The following is an 11,611-nucleotide window of genomic DNA, read 5'->3' as shown; positions in this document are numbered from 1 at the left end:
CCTCAGATTGCTCTGAGAAGTCCAGTAAAATAGGTGGGAGTAAAAGACAGAGTTTTGACTAGTTGCTAGAAATAGATTGAACAGAATGATAGGTGGCATTTTTTTTTTTGCTTTTTGGAGGGCAGTTGGGGTTAAGTAACTTGCCCAAAGTCACATGGCTGGTAAGTGTGTCAAATGTTTGAAACTGGATTTGAATTCAGGTCCTCCTGACTCCAGGGCCGGTGCTCTATTCACTTCACCACCTAGCTGCCCTGGATAGGTGGCATTCTTTAGTCAAAAATTCTTCTGACTGCCTAAGTGCAGAAGATATTTTTTTGCTATTTGTTTCCTTTCCTTGTTACTTGTATTGTTTTGTGTCTTAATTAAATGCTTTTCATTCAAAATTTATGTCTTTTGTATGGTCTGTCAATCTTCTATTGGTAGGGGGTTCAGGTCATGAGTTACACAGCATAGGTGGAATTTGAACTCAGATTCTCTGACTCCAGAGCCAGTATACTTTCTAATTTACCCCACATTTTACTATAGGTACACAGAGAATCCCTCCTTCCTTCAGAGGAAGAGTCCTACAATGTAGCTATTTTTAGCATGGTAACTATGGCTAGATTCAGAGTCATCATTAATAGAAAGTGGCTGAAGCAGGTACTGTAGAATGCTTAGAATTTGATGGGACATTGGAGAGGCCAAGGTCAACTATTGCATCCTGGGCCATTGCCAGTTATCTTAACTTAGGAAGAGAATGAGGCTGATGATTTTGTGCAACTCTGCCTTGCTGAAATCCAATTCACTCATGAATCAAGACAATATCCTGAATGTCAATGGTTCTTCTTGAAAAATAAAGGACGAACAACACACACACACACACACACACACACACACATACACACACACCCCTCAAAGAGATACAATGATCTTGGGATGCTATGGAAGTTGATTTAAGAGTTTATCATTTCCAGGAGCATTAGAAGGTATGCACAATGGCTATTCATGTCATCTGTATCTGTCACTGTCCTTCACATATTCATTTATACGAGAGTCAGTAGGGTATAAATGGATAGAGAGCTGCCTTCAGATTTGGAAGCAACTGAGTTTAAGTCCTATCTCTAACATATATTGTCAGTGTTACTCTGGGCAAGTCACAACCTCTCAGCAGCCCAGGCAATTCTCTGTTATTCTAAGTTATGGAGCAAAAATAGATCTGCTGTGTTAGAGGAAGTTTTCACACTGGGAGTCCCTATGCCAATGAGATCACAGGTCCAGGTGCTTTCTTCTTCTTTTTTTTTTTTTGCTTTTTGGAGGGGGGAAGGTAGGGCAATTGGGGTTAAGTGACTTGCCCAAGGTCACATGGCTAGTTTTTGTCTTAAGTGTTTGAGACTGGATTTGAACTCAGGTTTTCCTTACTCCAGGGCCAGTGCTCTAGTCACTACACCACCTAGCTGCCCCTATTATACAGGTCCTGTTTAAAAGTGTGTCTGTGTGTGTATGCCACATCCACTACTTTCCTTAAGTAGCTTATAATCTCGCTTGCTAGTCTTGAACAGAGTACATTTCTTTATGCTAATATAGGTTAGTTTAAAAGCTGAAATGAATTAAGAAAACTGTAATGAAACCAATCCACTTCCACATAAAGGAAGTCTTCTGGCCTCTGTCTCTCCCACCAAAAAAACCAACCAAACAAAAAAAAAAACTGGCTTCAACCTACTTAATCAGCCTGATTTCATATTCTCTACATTTCATCCAAACTGCACTAATAGCTGGTTTCTGCATTTACCATGTTGTCTCCCAACTCCATGGATTTATTCAAGACAATCTCTCAAACCTGGGATGAATTCCAGGTGTCAAAATTCTACTCTTTTTTCAAAACTTCTCTTAAGCGCCCTGTCCTCCAAGAAGGCCTCTTTGATTCCTCCAGAAAATGTTCCTTAAATTGTCTTTGCACGTTCTATATTTCTCCAATAGTACAATCGTAAGACTTTGTGTCACACTGTTCTGTGCACACATCATATCCTTCCAATAAAATATAGCTTAATTAGGGCAGAACTTGAATAATTTTTTATCTTTAGGTCCCCAGTGACTAGCACAATGACTTGTTTGTAGTAGATACTTGACATATGGTTGTTAAATTAAAAATGTTTAAAAATTACTAGATTGCAAGCTGATTTAGGACATGGCTATGTCTTGCTTTTTTTTTTTTTATCTCCCATTGTATGTAGCAGGTACTTGACTAATTACTATTCCAAGAGTGAGTGAATGAACATATCTGTTGTCAAATCTTGTCTTTTCTACCTTTAAAACATCACACAGTTGCCATCTTCCTGGTACAGGCCCTCATTACCTCTCAGTTAGACTATTTTTAATAGCCTTCTAATTAGTCTCTCTGCCTCAGGTCCTTCCCAACTTGAAATCATCCTCCACTCAGCTACCAAAAGTGATTTTCCTTAAGTGTAGGTCTTGCCACGTCAACCACCTATTCAATAATTGTCAATGGCTTTTAATTACCTCCAGCATCAGCTGTAAAGTCTGGTGTTTGGCATTCATAGTCTGGCCCTCTTCTATCTTTTCAGTCTTTTTACACTTTACCTCTCTATACACATTCTATAATTTAGTTGAACTCGCCACCTACTGCTATTGGCACATGGTCTCCTGCCACATCTCCTGCCTTTCTGTTTTTGATCTGGCATCTTCTATACTGGAATGCTCTGCCCTCTAACCTACACTTGTTAGCTTCTCTAGCTTCCTTCATGACTCAGCTCCAGTCCTACCTTCTACAAAGGTCTATCCCAAGCTCCCTGAGCTTCCTCCTTCCCTCTGAGATTAGTTGTTGCTGTTCAGTCATGTCTGACACTTCATGACCTGACCTCATTTGGGGTTTTCTTGACAATACTGGAGTGGCTTGCCATTTCTCCAGTTCATTTTACAGATGAGGAAACTGAAGCAGAGTTAAGTGATTTACTTGCTCAGTGTCACATAGCTGCTAAGTATCTGAGGCCAGATTTGAACTTAGGAAGATAAGACTTCCTGACTCCAGGCCCAGCACTCTGTCCACTGCACCACCTAGATGCCCATTCTTCTGTGATGACCTCCCATTTATTCTGTATATACTGTATGTGTACATAGTTATCTGTATTATTTTCCCCATTAGAATGGTAACTCCTGGAGGGCAGGGACTTTGTTTTTCACCTTTCTTTTTTTCTCCATTCCTTATGACTGTGTGTGGGACATGTTAAGTGCTAGTAAATGTTTAGTCACTGAATAAATGGCAGATTTCTAACCAGAAACTATTGGGACTGAAGCTCAAATTCCAATATTTGAAGGGTACAACTCAGTTCAGCAATCTTACTCTTTTTAGTGCTGTCTCTTCAGAGCTAGTGGATAACTGTACATTCAACTCTTGGCTCTGAGATAACAAAATGAAATAAAGGAATGGATAAGCTGAAAATTTCCAGTTTCATGGGTCCCCCTAAACTCAGGTGAATTTCTTGTGGGGGTAGGGGTGTAATCTTTTACCTTCTTGTTAAAACAGGTTTCTATATTTCTGTGATTCTGCTCAGTGAGGGCCCCATACATTTTTGTCATCTTAGTCAGCAAAGTAGTCAGGTCAGTTCCAGGAGCGACATTGATTTTTACATTCACTTCTCCCCGAGTCACCTTATTCTCACCTTTAACTTCTTGATTCAGAGAGCAAGGTAATTTAAAAAAATAGTAACATTCCAGAGAGCAACCTTCATGTGTCTGTTAATAAACTTTGCTTCCAATATAGGTTAAAATGTGATTCATAAAAAAGGCAAATGTTTAAAAAAATGACAATGTAAAGAAATGCTCCAATCAGATGTATGTTACAATAATATATATGTTATAATAATTTATTTTCCAATTATATATGATGTTATAATACATAACATATGCATAATACTATATATGATGCATATGTTATAATATATAAGATATAATAATATATAATAATTATATTATGATAATAATAATGATAACATTAATAGCAATAATGTACTTTAATGTGTTCAAAACACTTCCCTCACAACAATCTTATGGGGGCTTTTTGACAAGGCCTTTGATTTCATAGGGAATTCCCAGAGAGGAAATTTCCCTCATCAATGCAGATTAGTACCTGTTCTACAACTTATAGTATTAGAGGTATTGCTTGGGGCACTGAAAAGTTAAGTTACTTGTTCAAGGTCACACAGCCAGAATGTGCCAAAGGTGAGACTGCCAGTATCATCCCCATCTTACAAAGGAGGAAACTGAGACTCAAAAAGATGCCATGGCACAGATGACATTGACTCTGGAGTTTAAGAAACTAGTTTCAAATCCCACTTTTGAATCTTATCTGTATGACATTGGCCAAGTCAATTAATTTCTCTGGGCCTCAGTTCCCTCATCTATAAGAAAAGGGAATTGGACTAAGTGACCTCTGAAAGCCTTTCCAGTTCTAAAGCCTATGACTTGCCCTTAGCTTCAAAGGATTTCTTGTTCTCATCTACCCATCCCTCCAGGGGAAGTCTTCCCATGCTTGAGGTGGAGAAGCCCCTTCTTAGCATTCTACTTAAGGAGCACTGTCTTCCATTTTGGGATGGCTCTAATTGTTAGGGAGGTTTTCCTTATATTAAGCCACTGGTTACCTTGTAGAGAATTAAAATATCTCAATTTCACACTGATGAACCAATTGCTCGAGCTAGTTATTGGGAAAGAGGCAAGTTGAGAAATAAGGAATTTAAGGAGTGATTTAGAGCAGAGTTGTCAAACAAGCTGCCAGCTGGCCTCACACAGCCAGCAGCTCTCCTGAGTGCAGCATGAACCAGATTAAAATGGAATTGCAAAATATTTAACAAAATAAATAAAATACAATAAAACACAGATGATGTTAATATGTCATTTTTTGAGACAATCTTCACCTGCAGGGATCTATTTATATAATGGCCCCCATTTTTATTTGAATTTCACATCACTGATTTAGAAGATTAGACTAGATAGTAAGTCAGTCAGCCAACAATCATTTATTAAATACATATATGTGTAGGGCACTGTGCTAAAATTTGAAGTTGCAAAGAGAGGCAAAAGCCAGATCCCTGCCTTTAAGGAGCTAAAAACAAAAAGAGTGGTGGCAGCAGTGTCATGGAAAGAACACTAGGCTTAGTAGCCTCAGAACCTGGGTTAAAGCTAGTTCTGCCACTCACTAGTGATGTGACATTGGTTAGCTCACTTCTCTGAATCTCAGTTTCTTCACCTGTAAAATGGGATTTGTCATAATTGACCTGTCTACATTACAGAGTTTTTGTGAGGATCAAATGAGATAACATGTGAAAAAGATTCTCTGTGCCTTAAATACCATATAAATATTAACTCTTATAGGGATAAGGACTGGACTAGTGGTTCATTGTTAAAGGGAACTCCCAGCTGAGGAAAGGCCCTCTACTAATGTTGGTTAGCCTCCTCTCTTCCTTTGACTCTTTCAAGTCCCAGCTAAAATTCCACCTTCTGTAGGAAACTTTTCTCAATTCAGCCTAATCCTAGTGCCTCCATTTTTTTTATGATTGCCAATTTGTTCTGTGTGCAGCTTGTTCCGACGTAGCTGTTAATATTTATATGGGGAGACGACATTAAACTGTGAGCTCCTCGAGAGTAAGGACTGACTGTCTTTTGCCTTTATATCTCCAGGCTTAGTTCCATGCCTGATACATAGTAGGTGCTTAATGCATGTTTATTGACTTATTGACTACCTAGCAATTTACATTCTTGGAGAGTTACCCAGTGTCACACAGCTAATATGTATGAGAGAACCCAGGTCCTCCTGACTACAAGGGTAGTTCTCTACCTAGACTGCCTATTATAGTGCCTATAGTAATAATAATTTCAAATAAGGGCATAACAATAATAATAAATACATATAGTAGCATAGCTGGGAGAGTAGGAAACTAGCAATTCAGAGGAAAGATGTAAGAAAAAGACAAAGAATTCCATTTTGGCAGATATCATTTTGTTTACTGGTTTCATATAATGATGTTATTTCCACATGCTGATAGCAAATTGCATTAAGAATGAATTTAATTTGCAGGAGAAATTCCATCAATAGGTGCTTGCATGCATCCCTGCCCTTTGGGCAAATAAATTATTTAATGAAGTTGTCCAGGGTTGAGATATATGGAAGAATTCTTAAAACTGCAAATGTAAAATATTGTTTTTAAGCTCCATAGTTCACAGACTCACAGAAGGTTGGCCAGTTCAATCCATGCCTGAATAAGAATCCCCCTCCATAAAATCCTCGACAAGTAGTCATCTCATCCAACTTCCTCTTGATGGCTACCAGTGATGAGGAACTCATTGCCTCCTGAGGCAGTCCTTCTTAATTTTGAATAAGATAAGGAGTTTTTCCATGGACTGAACCAAAATCTGCATCTTTGTCACTTCTGCCCATTGCCCCTGGTTCTGACCGCTAGAGTCAAGTAGAAAAAGATTAATCCTTCTTCCTTAGGACAGTCCTTCAAATACTTGAAGATGATCAGCAATTTGTTTTCTAATTCTTTTCTTTTCTAGACTTTTTTGTTGTTCAATTGCTTCAGTGGTGTCTAATTCCTTGTGACCCCATTTGGGGTTTTCTTGGAAAAGATAATGGAGTAGTTTGCCATTTCTTTCTCTAACTCATTTTACAGATAAGAAAACTGAGGCAAATAGAGTTAAGTGACTTTTCTAGGGTCACACAGCTAGTAAGTGTTTGAGGCCAAATTTGAGCTCAGGAAGATGAGTCTTCCTGGCTCCAGGCCTGGTTCTCTATCCATTGAACCATCTAGTTGCCCTTGAAATTTTTTAGACTTTTGTAATTTTTCCCTGTGTAGATTTTAAAAATAGAATATTCCTTAGCCCTTGCACTTGAGGTTGATAGAGATGTGATCAAAAGAGATGTCATCCTAGTCAGCTCAGAATTTAGACTGTTCACTGCTGCTTAACAGACAATTATTTCTCTGGAGAACATGGAAAGTAGCAGCATGTCAGGCTAACCCCTAGACCATGCCTCCTTGCTGGCTTCTGAACTCTCTTTGATTCTGGTACTTGGTGACTTGTTTCTCTTCAGTCCACTAATATCCTCTTCTTCAGGGAATCTTCTTAGTTCCTATTATTCAGATCACTGACTTTAACTCTGGATGATCACTTTCATACCTGTCTATTTGGGGATGTGGCTTTTCTTGCTCCCTAACTTTGTTTCAGAATTTGTATCACTTGCCAGATACCAGACTACAACTTGGAAAGTCTTCAGTTCCAACACATGGTGGATCCCACCCCAGGCCCTGCCCAAGGGTGAGGTTGGGAGGAGTAGTATATCAATTATTGAGTCTGTCATGGCTTTGTGAATTACCATATCATTTTCTTAACATATGATCATTCACCAAGATTTATTCTTCTTTGGGCAGTTTGTCATTTTGCATGATCGAGATTTCTACCATAGGCTATATATTGTCTGATAGCATCAACCTATCAGTCTAAGCACTAATAATGAAGAAACATTCTTTAGTTAAAAAAAAATGCTTTCACACGCACATGCTTATATGTGTGTGAAGTCTATTTACTAATCCCAAAGAACCTGTAAAATGCTACTAAGCATCTTTTAAAGTCTGTCTCTTTTGCTGACTCCTCACCTTCATCCTGCCATCTAACCACAAATATCCTTCAAGAATCTGTTCTTGGTTCCCTTGTATCTTTATACTTTTTTTTTCTTAACTTCTTTCACTCCCACAGTCTTAATTATCACCTCTATGTTGATGACTTCCCAATCTATATTTCCACTTTCAACTCTACCCAATTGCTCCCCTAAAGCTCTAGTCTCATGTTTCTAGCTATCTGCTAGAAACCTTCATCTTAATGTCCTGTTACCACATCAAACATGTCCAAAGCTGAACGCACCTCCTCAAACCTTCTCCCCTCCTTTCACCCCACTTGTTGCTTTCCGTTGATGGTACCACCATTGTCCCAAGCGCCGGGGATTGCAATCTTATAATCATCTTTGCCTCTTCTTTCTCCCTCGTATCTGTCTCACTCCCTTCAGTCAATCAGTTACCAAGTCTTATCAATTCTATATACCTACCTACCTACCTACACATACACACATATACATATACACACAAACATACATACAGTCATAGAGCCATGGGAACTGCAAAAACAAACAAACTTATAAATCATCTGGGACAATCTTCTCACTTTACGGATCAGTCAGAAATAAAACATTTATTGAGCCTATTATGTGTCCAATGAGAAGCCTGAGGAAGTCCCAGAGGAAAGATCTGCTACCTGGCTAGGAAGCTACCCTGGCTTTGCACCTGGCTCCTCTGACTCCAGATCCGTGCTCCTTCCACTGTTCCACATTCAGTTAGTTGTGCAGCTGTTGTCTTCCATTTTCTCTTTAACATCATCTTTTCTTGATTCATCTGAGAATCTCATTTCCCACTCTATTACAAAAGACTCCCAAATGGCTTTCCTGCCTCCAGTCTTCTCAATTCATCTTTCACACTGTTGCCTAAGTAATCTTCCTAATATAGGAGGAAAAGCAAGAAGGAAAGAAAAAGAAATAAGCATTTATTAAATGCCTACTGTGTGCAAATCACTGTGTTAAATGTTTTGTACATATTTTATCATTGATCCTCATAACAACCCTGTATGTATGTATGTGTTTAGCTGTGTCCGATTCTTTGTGATCCCATATGGGGTTTTCTTGGCAGAGAAACTGGAGTGGTTTGCCATTTTCTTCTCTAGCTCATTTTACAGATGAGAAAATGGAGGCAAAGAAGGTTAAGTGACTTGCCTGGGAATAAACAGTTAATAATGGTCTGAGACCTGAGATTTGAACTCAGGAAGATGAGTCTCCCAGACTCCAGGCTCACTGCTCTATCCACTGCACCATCTAGTTGCACCTACAACCCTGGGAGATAAGTTCCATTATGATCCCCATTTTGCAGTTGAGGAGAGTGAGATAGAAGTTAAATAAGTTGTTCAGGGTCACACATCTGGTAGGTGACTGAGGCCAGATTTGAATTCAGTTCTTTCTGACTCCAGGGCAGCTGGGTGGCACAGTGGATGCTGTGTCAGGCCTCACATCAGGAAGACTGATTGATATTCAGCCAAGTTGAGCTTTTTGCCAATTTTACCCCTTGTTTCTAGTTCTGCTCTCTGGGGATAAGCAGGAGAACTTTATTTCTTCTTCCAGGAAAAAGCCCTTCATATAAATAAAGCCAGCTACCATATCGCCTCCTCTCCCTTGTATTGTAACTATAGCGTCCAAGTCTCCTTCCCACTGTGCCCCTCCTCTCCTTCCATTATATCATGAGTGCCTTGAGTGTATGGTATATATCTTTAGGATCTGTGCATCTTAGTATAAGTCCTCAAACACTGTATTGCTTAATAAATGTTGAATTGAATCATATTGTGTTTAAATACTGTTATATTAGACGAGATAAATATAAGAACTTCTGAGGAAGTCCTTCCATTTATAGATACAATGTAAAGAAACATTATTATATAAAAACAAATAACACACCCAAGTAGTCTACACTTTTAAATGAAGTTTATATCAACATAACTATAGGGATGTCTTTTCAATCTCCTCAGTAGAATAGGCACCTATCTATATATACTAGAGAACCGTTAGGGTCAGAAGGAAAAAGACCCAGTAAAAAAACAAGCGCTGGATTTGGAATCAGAGGACGGGTTCAAATCTTGGTTCTGACATTTATTCCCCAAGTGACCTTGAGCAAGTCTGCACTTCTATATCATGGTGTCTGTACTCTGGCCATCATCTTCATCTCCTTCCTACTGGAAGTATGGTCTTTTCCTCTGGGATTCCAGGCTCTGATAGGTGAGCTTGTGACTCAGCTTGTCGTGAATGGGGCCTTCTTACTACTTCCCAGCCATCTCCATGCCCTGTGTTCCTCCTCACCCCTTCATTTTTCCACCTCTCCGTTATGTATTGTTTTTCTCCATTAGAATGCATGCTTCTTGAGGGCAGGGACATTCTTTCTTGCTTTTATTTGTTCCCCCAATGTTTAGCAATGTGACTAGAACATAGTAGGTACTTAATGCTAACTAGTTCTATCTATCCCTCTATCTATTTTCCTACCTACCTACCTACTTACCTATCTATATATCTGTCTACCCTCTTTGGGCTCCATTTGTACAAAAGGACTTTAAGGATCCTTTCAGCCCTAAATCTTGGATCCTGTAAGATATCAGAATACTTCTCTCATCCAATTAAAACTAATTACTTTTCTTCAGTTGGGATTCCCACTGGTCCCATAAACCACTTTAGGCTTATGCTTGAGGACAAAAAGTATAATGGAAAGAGAGAAAAATAGAAATGAGGGGAGAGAGCTCTGTTATGCTCCATGCCCTTCAGAAGTGAGTAAATACAGTTGAAGTCACCAGTAGCAGGTGGAGAATGTTAGATTTTCCTCCTACTACCCATTTCATTCTCAGTTGAGAATGTTGAAAAGTAATGATGTTTGGTCTTTAAGGATCCAGAAGATGCACTTGAACTCAATATGAAAGAAAGAAGTTTTAAGAGACATGAAAGCAAACCTCTAAAATTACATTAGCAACATAAGGAAAAGTAGAATATTTTTACATATATTTAGAACTGGAAGGGACCTCTGAGGTCATCTAAAACAACTTTTTAACTTTGTAAATGAGGAAGCTGAGTCAGAGAGAGATTAAGTAACTTGTCCAAATCTTGTAAAATAGTAAGTTACAGAGTCAGAAAGTGAACACATGTCTTCTGATCCTACATATAGGAAACTGTAGCATATAGCCTCAATACAAGTTCTTTTTTTCCTTTGAATGCTCTTTGATTTTAAATTTTTAGTGAAGCTTTCCTATTTGGTAAGGAACATAGGTCTGTGTAATATGTTACATGCATCAAGGATATGAGGTTTCATCAGCATGGGTCCTTCCATCACCAATGCAGATTATGGCTTTCTATATATAAATTTACAATCTCAGTATTCTTCAATAATAACAATAACTTACATTTACATAACACTTTAAGTTTTGCAAAACACTTTCAATGTATTCATTCCATGAAGCTCCATATACCTCTGTGAGGTAAGTACTACTGTGGATGGTATCTCCATTATACAGATGAGAAAACCATGACTTAGAGAGGTTAAGGAACTTTCCATGGGCATGCAACTAATGGATCTCAAAGAATGGATCTGAGCCCAGCTTTCCTTGGCACTAAAAGAGAGTCCAATGCTTTCTTCATCAAATCGCACTCCCTTTCTTTAAGCATTTCTGTGGCCAACCTCATTACAAACCTTCCCAGAACTTAGCTAGGGGTGGTTCTCACACAGCAGACATAGCCTGTCACTGGCCCAGGAGATTTAAATGAGATAACAGATAACATAAAACTTTAAAAAAAGCAGTAAAATCTACATGAAACATATTTCTCTTTCTTTTCCTTCTTTCCTTCTTTCTTTCCTTCCTTCTTTCCTTCCTTCCTTCCTTCCTTCCTTCCTTCCTTCCTTCCTTCCTTCCTTCCTTCCTTCCTTCCTTCCTTCCTTCCTTCCTTCCTTTCTTTCTTTCTTTCTTTCTTTCTTTCTTTCTTTCTTTCTTTCTT

This window comes from Petaurus breviceps, unplaced genomic scaffold (genome assembly GCF_028583685.1).
Source record: "Petaurus breviceps papuanus isolate PSGF00001 unplaced genomic scaffold, PetGlider_PUasm1.0 90887, whole genome shotgun sequence".
Lineage (NCBI taxonomy): Eukaryota > Metazoa > Chordata > Mammalia > Diprotodontia > Petauridae > Petaurus > Petaurus breviceps.
The sequence above is the reverse complement of the archived record's forward strand: the minus strand, read 5'-3'. Positions refer to the sequence as shown.